We start from the raw sequence: 11,351 nt of genomic DNA, 5'->3' as shown, positions 1-11,351 counted from the left end.
CAAGTATGCTGGGGAGGAGCCAGCAGCAAACCCGCCAAGAAAATCCCTTCCAGTGTCCTTCGACCCCAACACCTTCTTCTCAAGGGTAAGGTGGAGCTCTCTCCTGGGTTTTCTATCCTCTTCCCTGCAGGGATGCCCTGACTGCAAGGTAGAGTCCGTGACACACACACACACACACACACACACACACACACACACACACACCGCTTCAAGAGAAAATGGTGACATGGACGATCTTTTTTTTTTTTTTTTTTTTTTTTAACGTAAATAACCCGTTTATTGCAGGCTAGGCAAGTCTCAGACAGCAGGGCTTCTACTGGTCTTTCAGTTCCTTCAGTCTTCTGATGGCAGACTTCACTGTGACTGCAGAGGTGGTGTTGTAGGTCCAGGCCCCGCCGGACACTATTTTCATGCAGGAACCACAGTGCCAGATGCCGACAGCTCGTCTCTTCATCTTGGTCTTGCCACAGAAGGAGCAATTGTACTTGGCGTGCTGGCTGATTTCAATTTTCTTCACCATTTTCCGGAGGGAGGCACCATAGCGGGTCCCGTACTTGCCGACGATGCTGACCTTCTTGTTGCGTTTAGCCATGTCGCCGGAACCCAAGCCCAAGTCCGAAGAGCGACATGGACGATCTTAATAGACAGGTACTTAGTACCACCTGTCCTTGAGACATCTGCAGAGTCCATTCCTGACCTTCCAAATGTACTGTCGACTCCACAGAGGAGAAAGAGGCAAAGGGATAGCAAGACAGAGTCCCAAAGGAACGGACTTCTCATTCCTGGGCTCCTGTGATGACCTGAAGCCGGGTATCCTGAGACTGAGCCCTGCTGTGCAGCTGCACTGAGACAGCTGCTGCTGGAAAAGGCTATGGACAGAATCAGAGTAACCAATGTGTGGGAGCAGCCTGAGGATGCTGAGGCTAGCAGGGGCAGGATGGTCTTCCTCAGGAAGGGCACATAGGACACTGAGGTATAAGGGGCCCAATCTGAAAACCACTGTGAAGCTGAAGATATAGGAACAAGGTTGATAGTCAGGGCAGGATCTCTAAAAGTATCTATCACAGGGTGGCTGGCAGCCAGGACACACCCAATGTCACCTGCTCAACACTGTGTCACTCTGTAACACTGTGTATGACGCTCCTACAGTTCAGGCATTGACTTGGTATAGACTTGCTAGGGATTCTCAGATAAATGTCAGGCCTCTCCTTCAGCTTCAGGGCCCTAGCAGGCTCCAGGATTGAACTATAGCGGGTCAGGGGTGGGGGGTGGGAAGAGGGGGAAATATCAAACTAGAGAGGGAAGGAGGGAAGAAGAGAAAGAGAGAGCCAGCAGTGTAACTATGTCTTAGTTGTCACCGTTCTATTTCTGTGAAGAGACACCATAACCAAGGCAACTCTTTTTTTTTTTTTTTTTTTTTTTTTAAGATTTATTTGTTATATGTAAAGACACACCAGAAGAGGGCATCAGATCTCAAGAGCCTATGGAGGGAGATGAGAGGTAGCTCCTTATAGGACTGGAGATATGTCGGCAAGGGAAGCTGGGAAGTGTAGTCCTTCAGCAGGAAACTATTACTCCTCTCTTCCAAGATGGCTGCTCAACAGCATTACAGGGTGCCCCACCCTTCACATATCTAATCACATAGCCATACCATAGGGCAAGGAAGCTTGGGGAATGCAATTCCTTTTTTTAAGGAAGAAAGTAGGACCCTTGTACCTAGCACCTTCAACCTATGGACATAGAGTCTCAAATACCTAGTAAAAAAAATCAGCAAGGGTTGAATCCAAGCTAAGACCCCATACTACAGCTGGATGTCTGTCCAGGACACCTGCTCCCCTCTCCCATTCTCTCTGTTTCTTTCTTCTTTCATTGTGTGAGACAAAATGCCATTTAGATTTACTATAGAGCCCACAATAGCCCAGAACTTGCAGTGTTCCTCCTGCCTTGGCTTCCTGAACTCTGGGATTGTAACTTGGTAGGAACACAAGTTTTTGTGGATGGAATAAACTATGTTTACCCAGATTTTTCATATTATTGAACATCTAAGATGGTTTGCAGTTTGGGATACAAAAGAGATCTCTCTATATATGTATCTTTTTATTATTTTGAAATTTCCCTCTCAGAACAGTTATAGGAGGTGAAGTTAATAGACACCATCAGAAACAGTGCTGAGGTTGTTGGCCAGTCTTGGGGACGGACTGGCACCTAAAATGTCTGGCTCATCTTCTCTCCAGATAGGGGCGTAAGACCAGCTCCAGTTGTACTCCCTTCCCGGAATATGGACCCTTCCACAAGATAAGCAAGGCAGAGTGAGAACCTATCTCTAAAAACAAAATAAACAGAATTGTGCTTTGGGGCTGAAGTTCAACTCAACAGCAGAATGTATACATAGCAAACTAGAGGTCCAGGGTCCATCCCAAACACTGCAAAAATAACTAACAAACAGGAAGAATGCAGTCCGTGAGAATATAGAAAAAAGGCTTATAATGAACAACAAAGACACTGAAACACATGAGATTTCAACTAGAGAACTATGAAAACACTAGAAACTCAGGTTCACAAGACAATGTTCCTGTTTGTGTAAGGTTAATTCATTGGCTGGGCAGTGGTGGTGCATGCCTTTAACCCCAGCACTTGGTCTACAGAGTGAGTTCCAGGACAGCCAAGGCTACACAGAGAAACCCTGTCTCGAAGAAAAAAAAAAAAAGGTTAATACATTGATTCTTCCCTATGCTACTTTGTATCTTTCACACCACTTTCTACCACAAACACACATCGACTTGATTGTGTTTATTACTATTTATTAGCATATCACGACCTAGTGTTTCAGATCTAGTGTTGCTAGACTTGCTGCACCCTTTGGCCTCTGTTCTCTGTGCAGCTGATGTGGAAGTGGCACTGTGAATGAGGCTCTGCTGTGAAGTGTGGCCCAATCTCCTTGATATTGGCAGTGCTGCCCTGTCTTTCTAGGCAGAGAACTTTGGCCCAAGCTTCCCTGTGGACCATGGACCTTTCCACTCCTTCCTTATTTCTCCAGCTACAAATCTTGGCACCTTTCAAGGGCCAAAGTGCATTAAGAGGTATCTGTTGCTAACCGAGACCCAGTGACCTCACTGTGGATCGGGATGGACAAGACCAATGAGGGCTCTAGGGGGCAGTGAAACTCCAAAGACTAGGTGCCCTTGCCCTAGGACCTCCAGCCCTTCAGGAATGTGTCAATCATGTGACTAGATAATACTCCATCCCTTTGACCAAGATGCCTCTGAGTGGAAGTGGCTGCCTCCAAGAACCTGCTTCCTATCTTCTCTCTGGGCTGGTTTCCAACCTTGTTCCATGCAAGGGGAGACTCAATCATCTCTCAGGTTGCTTGTCTATCACGTCTCTCTTTCTGAAGCTGGCCTTGTGTTTTTCACACATGGTTGGGGCTGCCCTACAGAATGTTCAGTTTTTCTGCTTTGCTCCTTAAAAACACTCCCGGGCTGGTGAGATGGCTCAGTGGGTAAGAGCACCCGACTGCTCTTCTGAAGGTCCAGAGTTCAAATCCCAGCAACCACATGGTGGCTCACAACCATCTGTAATGAGATCTGACTCCCTCTTCTGGTGTGTCTGAAGACAGCTACAGTGTACTTACATATAATAAATAAATAAATCTTTTAAAAAGAACACTCCCCCCCCAAAAAAATGGGGGGGGCCTGGCGAGATGGCTCAGCAGGTAAGAGCACTGACTGCTCTTCCAAAGGTCCTGAGTTCAAATCCCGGCAACCACATGGTGGCTTAGAATCACTGGTAATGAGATCTGACGCCCTTTTCTGGTGCATCTGAAGCCAGCTACAGTGTACTTACATATAGTAATAAATAAATCTTTAAAAAACAAACAAACTCCCAAGTAGCAGGTGTGCTGGGAACGAGTTTTCTATAATCCATTCAACTTTGTAGATTTACCCTACCAGTTGAAATGTGATTGTTCCTTTGCAAAGGCTTTCTCTCCTTTCTTGACGAGTATTTTTAGAAAAGTATTTCCGCCAGTGTTCTACCATTTCCCACCCTGAATGTGATTCCTAGGGCCTAAGGAAACCTTGAGCTCTGAAGTCAGGCCAGGCCACGCCCACGTGAACGTTGGCGCCCTTCTTCCCAGGGTAAGGCCGGAATTTGCCACTTCCTTTAAGTCCTGTCTGGCTCCAGAGCCTTGGGTCTCTGACAGGAGGCTTCTTCATAGCTGAGAAAAGGCCACTCTGTGTTCTGCTCCCTAGGAACAGAGGTGAGGACTTTTGCAGCCTTCAGACAAGATGAAGATGACACACCAGTGCGAACCTACAGCGGAGGGAACGCCTGCAGAATCCTGAAGTTCTGGTAGAAGCTTCGCGTTCCTGTGAAGTGTTAGGAGTAGAGATCGTTAAACTTAGCGCTGTTCAGCATCTCTGTTCCTAAACAAGATGCAAAAATAAAACTCAAGAGTTGTGAAACTAAAAGCACTTGTAAAGTGCTGAGAATTTGGGAGAATTTTCCATAGCACATCGCTGGAGTTTGCAGCGAGCAGTGTGGTCCTTTAAGGCGGACTCTTCCTTTTAAACCACGCCCTTGCCGAGACCGCCTCTATCCAACGCCGACTTGTAGGACCTGAACCCTAGGTAAGTAACTCAGCTCCGCCCCTGAGCTGTGTTCTCTGGGCCGGACCTTTAGGTCTTGACTCCTCCCTGGAACAGCCCACGCGCCAGGCACCAGAGCCTGGCCACTCCATTGACCCGCCCCAACCATAAGCCCCGCCCTATCCGCCTTGCCCACAGATCGTCACTTCAGTCCACCCGAAACCCCGCCTTTGACCATGGTCCGTCCCCAGACTGCCCTTCCAGAGGTCAGGGGCCCTAGACCAGTCCCAGACGATTCCCCCAAGCCAGCGAGCCACCCCTCGCAGAAGCAGTCTCGAGTTGATGTTATACTTACTGCATTCAGCTTTGTCTGGGCGAAAGGAGGCGTGGTCTCTGATGGGGAGAAACACCCACACTAGGGAAGCTAACTCACGCCTCCAAGGGAGCTCACCAGAGAGGTGCAAGGAGGGGGCGCAAAAGGATGGATGGCTTGGAGGCAGCCGTTCCTCCAAGCATTATTTGTAAGGGATAAGCCGGTAGCTAGCCGACCAGCGCAGGATTCTACTTCGCTTGGCCTGGTATCACCTCGCCTTCTGTATGTACAGGCCATCGTCTCAGTCGCAGACAATGCAGTCGGGGTACTGCCAACTCCATCAAGCTTTCAGCTGCTTCAAGGTCCCTTACAGGATAGAAACTAAGGCCCAACCCTGCCCTCATATCTAGCCCTGTCTTGTCCACTCTCACACACACACCCACAGATAAGTCAGGGCCAACACAACGAGTAGAGCCACACCGGACTAGAGCAATGGGTGGCAGGAGGTACAGAGAGGCAAGCACTCAGCTTACCAGAAGACTCACACATTTGTTCGTAGAGCAAGGTTCAGTATTCAGGTGTTGAGTATTTTAACAAACTGTAACAAAGGCAGGTGGATTTCTGAGATCGAGGCCAGCCTGGTCTACAGAGTGAGTTCCAAGACATCCAGGGCTACACAGAGAAACCCTGTCTCGAACCAAAACAAAAACAACAAACTGTAAAAGTTGCAAACATTGAGGCAGGCTAGAAAGACAGGAAAACGTAAGTAGAAAGGAGCCCCTCCCCAGCTGAAAGTCAAGAATTCCAACGCACCTGACCTTTGCCGTAAAGACTGGCTACGTAGAGGCACTATATTACTTTTTTACAGAAATACTTTTTTTTATATATATATTATTTTATTATATGTAAGTACACTGTAGCTGTCTTCAGACACACCAGAAAAGGGAGTCAGATCTTGTTACGGATGGTTGTGAGCCACCATGTGGTTGCTGGGATTTGAACTCCGGACCTTTGGAAGAGCAGTCGGGTGCTCTTACCTGCTGAGCCATCTCACCAGCCCCACAGAAATACTTTCAAATAGCTATGTTAAAATACCAATAAACCATACTGAAACCCTGAGCGTATATGACCTTAGAGTACCGGGTTACTTCTTTCCCAGATGCAAGCCTGAAAATTATTGAAAGTTTCACAAACAAAAGTTTCCAGTAAAAGCTCCATACAACCCTTGTGACCCAGAGTTTTACTTTATCAACTTAGTCCTATCCAGTGCACATCGAGAACCACTCTAGGACCACATTTATATTCCTTAGCAACCCCTTGAGATGTAACTTCAGACGACATCAACATCTTTGTTTGGGTTTGGTTTGGGACACAAGGTAGCCCTGACTGTCTTGGATCTTGCTCTGTACATAAGGCTGGTTTCAAACTCCACCTACCTCTGCCTCCTGAGTGCCAGTGCGGGGAATAAAGGTGTGTGCCAACATTTCCAGGCATCCAACATCTTACATGGCTACTGTAAAGATACTTAAGGGAGACTCTCTTGAGAAACCCACATTCCCGCTTGGGTGTGTACAACTGTCTTCCCCATATGCCTATTACACACACCCCTACCATGTGTATACCTGTGTTAAATTCTCTTCTTAATTAATTCCAGCTTTACTTCATTCTGACTCACCCTAAAATCTCCTGGGGTATAGTCAAGAAGTCCAGTTTCAAAAGCTCAGCATGGAGTTCATACAGCCCCACCAAAACCCCAATAGAAGCACTCTGTCAAAACCCTAATCAAATAAGACTGAGTAGGACACATGCCCATAATCCCAATACTATCTGAGCTATCTGAGGCAGAAGGATGGCTGCATTTCTAGTCAGCCTGGGCTACATGATGAATTGTAGGCTGAGACCTTGTCACAGCAAAAATCTACCCATGGCTGAGGTGTGATGGCACTCACCTTTAATCTCACCTTTAATCCCAGCACTGTGAGACAGAGGCAGGCCAATCTCGGTGAGTTCAAGGCCAGCCTGGTCTACCGAAAAGAGAGCAGTTCCAGGATTGCCCCCAGGCTACACAGAATAACCCTGTGTCAAGAAACCAAAAAAAAAAAAAAAAAAAAAAAAGGAAAACCAAAATGCCAAACCTACCCAAGGCCAGAGAAATGGCTTAGAAGGTAAAAGTGCTAGCCGCACAAACCTGAAGGAAGACCTAACTCCGATACCCATGGAAGAAGCTGCGTTCTATAGCAGGCATCTGTAACCCTAGTACTCCTATGGGGGACATGGTAGGCAGAAGCAAAAACTTCCTCAGGAGAGCCGGCTCCTTTTCAAGAGCCAGCCTATAGTACTGGTCTCACACTCCACCTGCCTCAGCCTCCTGAATGCTGGGACTAAAGGCACGCGCCACCATTTCTAGGCATCCAACATCTAATATGACTACTGTAAAGGTGCTTAAGGGAGACTCTTATTTTATTTTATTTTATTTTATTTTATTTTATTTTATTTTATTTAAGACAGGTTTCTCTGTGTAGCCCTGGCTGTCCTGGAACTTACTCTGTAGACCAGGCTGCCCTCCAACTATGGCCCTGTCCCCCAAGTGCTGGGATTAAAGGCTTGTGACACCACTGCCAGGCAGGGAGAATCTTTTATACATCTCTCTACTTTTAAAGAGACCATCACTCCACAAGAAGTGTGACTAAAGGGTAAACTTTACCCAGGATTGTGTAGGAGACAGGACATGCACTTGAGTTTTTTTATTCTAATGCAAGTGGTGACTTTTTTTTTTTTTTTTTCTTCACTGCCTGGAGTCTGACCTCTCATTCTTCCAACATTGGCTACTTTGAAAAGCATCTGCTGGGGCTGGTGAGATGGCTCAGTGGGTAAGAGCACCCGACTGCTCTTCCGAAGGTCCAGAGTTCAAATCCCAGCAACCACATGATGGCTCACAACCATCCGTAACAAGATCTGGCGCCCTCTTCTGGAGGGTCTGAAGACAGCTACAGTGTACTTACATATAATAAATAAATCTTTAAAAAAAAAAAAAGAAAAGCATCTGCTGCAAAAGAAATGAAGGAAAGCAGAAAAGAGTCACTGCTCCAGGCCATGACTTCCTGGAATGCATTCGGCCTGCGAGGGAAGGAAGGTGCTCAATTATTTCCCTGCTGCCAGCGGAAAAAGGCAACTCAAACCAGATTAGATTATAGTGAATGCAGGTTTACTGGGAAACTGTGGGAGAGTTTACTGCCCCCAAGGAAGGAGGCCAGAGAAGTCAACATGGGAAGGAAGAGGGAGGAAAGGGGAAAGAGGGGGGGGAGAAGAAGAGAGGGGGAGAGATTGAGTGAGAGAGTGAGAGCACACGTTCAAAATGATGTCTGGATTATAAAGGGAAGAGCCTGGGGGGAGGAGGGAGGAAAGGACTGCATTTTCTAAATACACTATACACTGATGCCGGCCACAGCTAATCAAGTTGCAACAGTTGCAGCAAAGCCGGGCAATCTCTGGTATAGGCCTAAGACGCTGATAGTATTATCAGGTTTGGATTTGGTGAACGGGAGTGGTCAAAAAAGAATGCACTCCCCAGGTTTTGACCCAGGAGTCCAAACGGAAGTTATACGTAGAGGTGGGAAATGAATAGCTATTCAGTATGATAAAGACAAGGTGGGAAATGAATAGCTATTCAGTATGATAAAGACGGAGAAACTTTGGCTCAGGATCTGAAACATTGTAATTCTCCTCAATCCTCAGGTTCTGATCAACATTTCAGCCCGAAGGACTCTTCAGTACACGGGATGCTCTTTTGCTTTTTATTTTGTATTTTTGACAGTTGTGGAGTTTGACAGAAGCCTATGTTGGGTCTGTTTGCTCTCCTTACAGTAAAGTATTTTATCCTAGAAACTAACCTAAGTGTCTTTTTCCTGTGTAACTTCTGTTCCTTTCTTTCTCTGATACACTCCTTTATAATCCCAGCACTTGGGAGGCAGATGCTACGGAGTGAGTTCAAGGACAGCCTGGGCTACACAGAGAAGCACTCCCTGCCTTGGGGGGAAAACGTTATCCCTTTTCTTTTCTTTTCTTTTCTTTTCTTTTCTTTTCTTTTCTTTTCTTTTCTTTTCTTTCTTTCTTTCTTTCTTTTTTTTTTTTTTTTTTTGAGGCAAGATCTCACTTTGTTGCCTGGCCTCTGGCTCTCTTAGATACATAGACCAGGCTAACTTTGAACTCACAGACAACTTCCTCCCTCTGCTTCCTTAGTGCTGGGACTAAACCTCTTTGCCACCATACCTAACTATAACTTTATTTTCTTAAAACCCAGACATTATCAATTTTCAGAAGAAATTCACTGTATCCAGTGAAACCACTGTGTTCTTGCCTTTAAATTCTAAAGGAGGTAGTACATTCAAATTTACAGTCCGAATTCTTCTCCTCCTCCTCCTCCTCGTCCTCCTCCTTTTTTCGAGACAGTGTTTCTCTGAGCCCTGGCTGTTCTGGAACTCACTCTGTAAACCAGGCTGGCCTGGAACTCAGAAATTTGTCTGCCTCTGCCTCTCAAATGCTGGGATTAAAGGCGTGTGCCACCGCGCCCAGCTGGCAGGCAGATTTCTAATAGAGGCCAGCTTAGTCTGTAGAGCGAGTTCCAAGATAACCACCACTACAGAGAAACCCTGTCTTGGGGGTGGGGGTGGGGTGAAGAATTAAAAGGCACAAGCAGGGGCAGGGGGCTGGAGAGATGATGGCTCAGTGGTTAAGAGCACTGACTAAACAAACTCTTCAGGAGGTCCTGAGTTCAATTCCTAGCAACCACATGGTGGCTTACAACCATCTGTAATGGGATCCGGTACCCTCTTCTGGTGTGTCTCAAGACAGGGACTGTGTGATCATACAAAAATTAAATAAAATCTTTTTTTTTTTTTTTAAAGGCACAAGCAGCAGACTTGGCTGGTAAAGAAAGGCTTTTATTAGGGTGAAGAAGCACACAGGGTATTGGGTTTCAGATTGGGGGTGGGGGTGAGGGGGATGGAGGGGGACTGACTGATGCTGATGCTGTGAGAACCTGAAGGCCAGATGGGCTTTGTAAATATGTACCTCAGCCCCTTATCCTAGGTCTGAAACCCAGCATCAAGGTACCAGCTGATAAGTTATTTCTCCTCCAGTGAAATGAGCCAATTCAAGCCAAATTAAAGTACATATAAACACAGGTACACTGGGAAACTGCTCTTGGGTAGGAGGGTTCACTGGTACCAAGGAAGGGGGCTAGGGAAGTCACCATGGAAAGGGAGACAGCAGGGAGTGGGAAAAGAGAGAAGAGGGCATGCAGAGAGAGGGAGGGCAGAGAGATAAGAGGGAGAAGAGAAGGAGGAGGAGGAAGGAAGAAAAAGAAGAGGAGAAGGAGGAGGAGGAGGAAGAGGAGGAGGAGGAAGAGGAGGAAGAGAGAGACCAAAATATCTGGCTAAAGGGCAGCCCAGCCCCTGAACTGGAAAGTTCAGAGTAGCAGCGTGGTATGCCAGGCAGGGACTGAGGGATGCTGGGAGAACCTGGAAGCTAGATGTGTTTTAGTATGTAAAATATGCACTTCAGCCCTTGTCCCTAGGTCTAAAACCCTGCACAGGGCACCTAGAAAGACCCTCTGCAGATCTAAGAGGGCCTTCAGGAGCCCCTCTGAAGCCCTTTTTTGAAGTCCCTTTGAAGGCTGGGTGGTTATTTGTTTGAGACAGGATCTCACTATATATCCCAGGCTGACTTGGAACTTGCTATGTAGATTAAACTAACCTTCCAAACTCTCTGAGATCTGCCTGCCCCTGGGACCTGGAGTGAAAGGTCTGGACTACTGGTGCCATCCATACCCAGCAACACAGGCTGAGAGCTCCAAGGATCTCTGGGGGGTCTTACTCCTCTAATTTATGGTTTGTCAGTTTGAACAATGACAGGGAGGCTGACAAACCCACAACTTTTGGGCAAACATGTCCTGATCTGGCCTTGAGCTTGTCTGGACTGGTGACCCTCCCGGTGGAGAAAAGGTTCACCAAGGCCTTTCTTTTAAGCCACTAGACTTTTATTTCAGGTAAGGAGGGTGAAGAAGAAACCAGAAGTCTGCCATCTTATTGTTTGTTTGTTTGTTTGTTTGTTTCAAGATAGAGTTTCTCTTTGTAGCCTTGGTTCTCTAGGATCTCAATCTGTAGACCAGACTGCCCCAAACTCACAAAGATCCTCCTGCCTCTGCCTCCTGAGTACTGGGATTAAAGGCGTGGGCCACCGCTACCCGGCTGAATTTTGTCGTCTTCAATATCCAATAGGCTCTCTTCTCTGTCTGCCTATCAGGGAATCTATCTAACTCCTAGTCTCACAGGAAGGATAACCATAGACTCCCTTATTTATATACCTCCACCTCAAAGTGCTGGGATTGCTGGCTGGTGGCACCACAAGCCAACACATCTGAGAAAACTGAAGAAGGACCCACACTCTCAGAC

The 11,351-nt window shown here is 46.8% G+C and overlaps 1 pseudogene; it reads right to left on the bottom strand.

The window, feature by feature from the left end:
• Positions 1 to 267: 267 nt before the first annotated feature.
• LOC110299127 (large ribosomal subunit protein eL43 pseudogene) lies at positions 268 to 604 on the bottom strand (annotated as a pseudogene).
• Between the last annotated feature and the right edge of the window lie 10,747 nt (positions 605 to 11,351).

Source organism: Mus caroli, unplaced genomic scaffold, assembly GCF_978045245.1.
Source record: "Mus caroli unplaced genomic scaffold, Mus_caroli_1 scaffold_8, whole genome shotgun sequence".
NCBI classification, from domain to species: Eukaryota; Metazoa; Chordata; class Mammalia; order Rodentia; family Muridae; genus Mus; species Mus caroli.
Note: the sequence above shows the minus strand (reverse complement) of the source record. Positions and strands in the feature narration are given on the sequence as shown.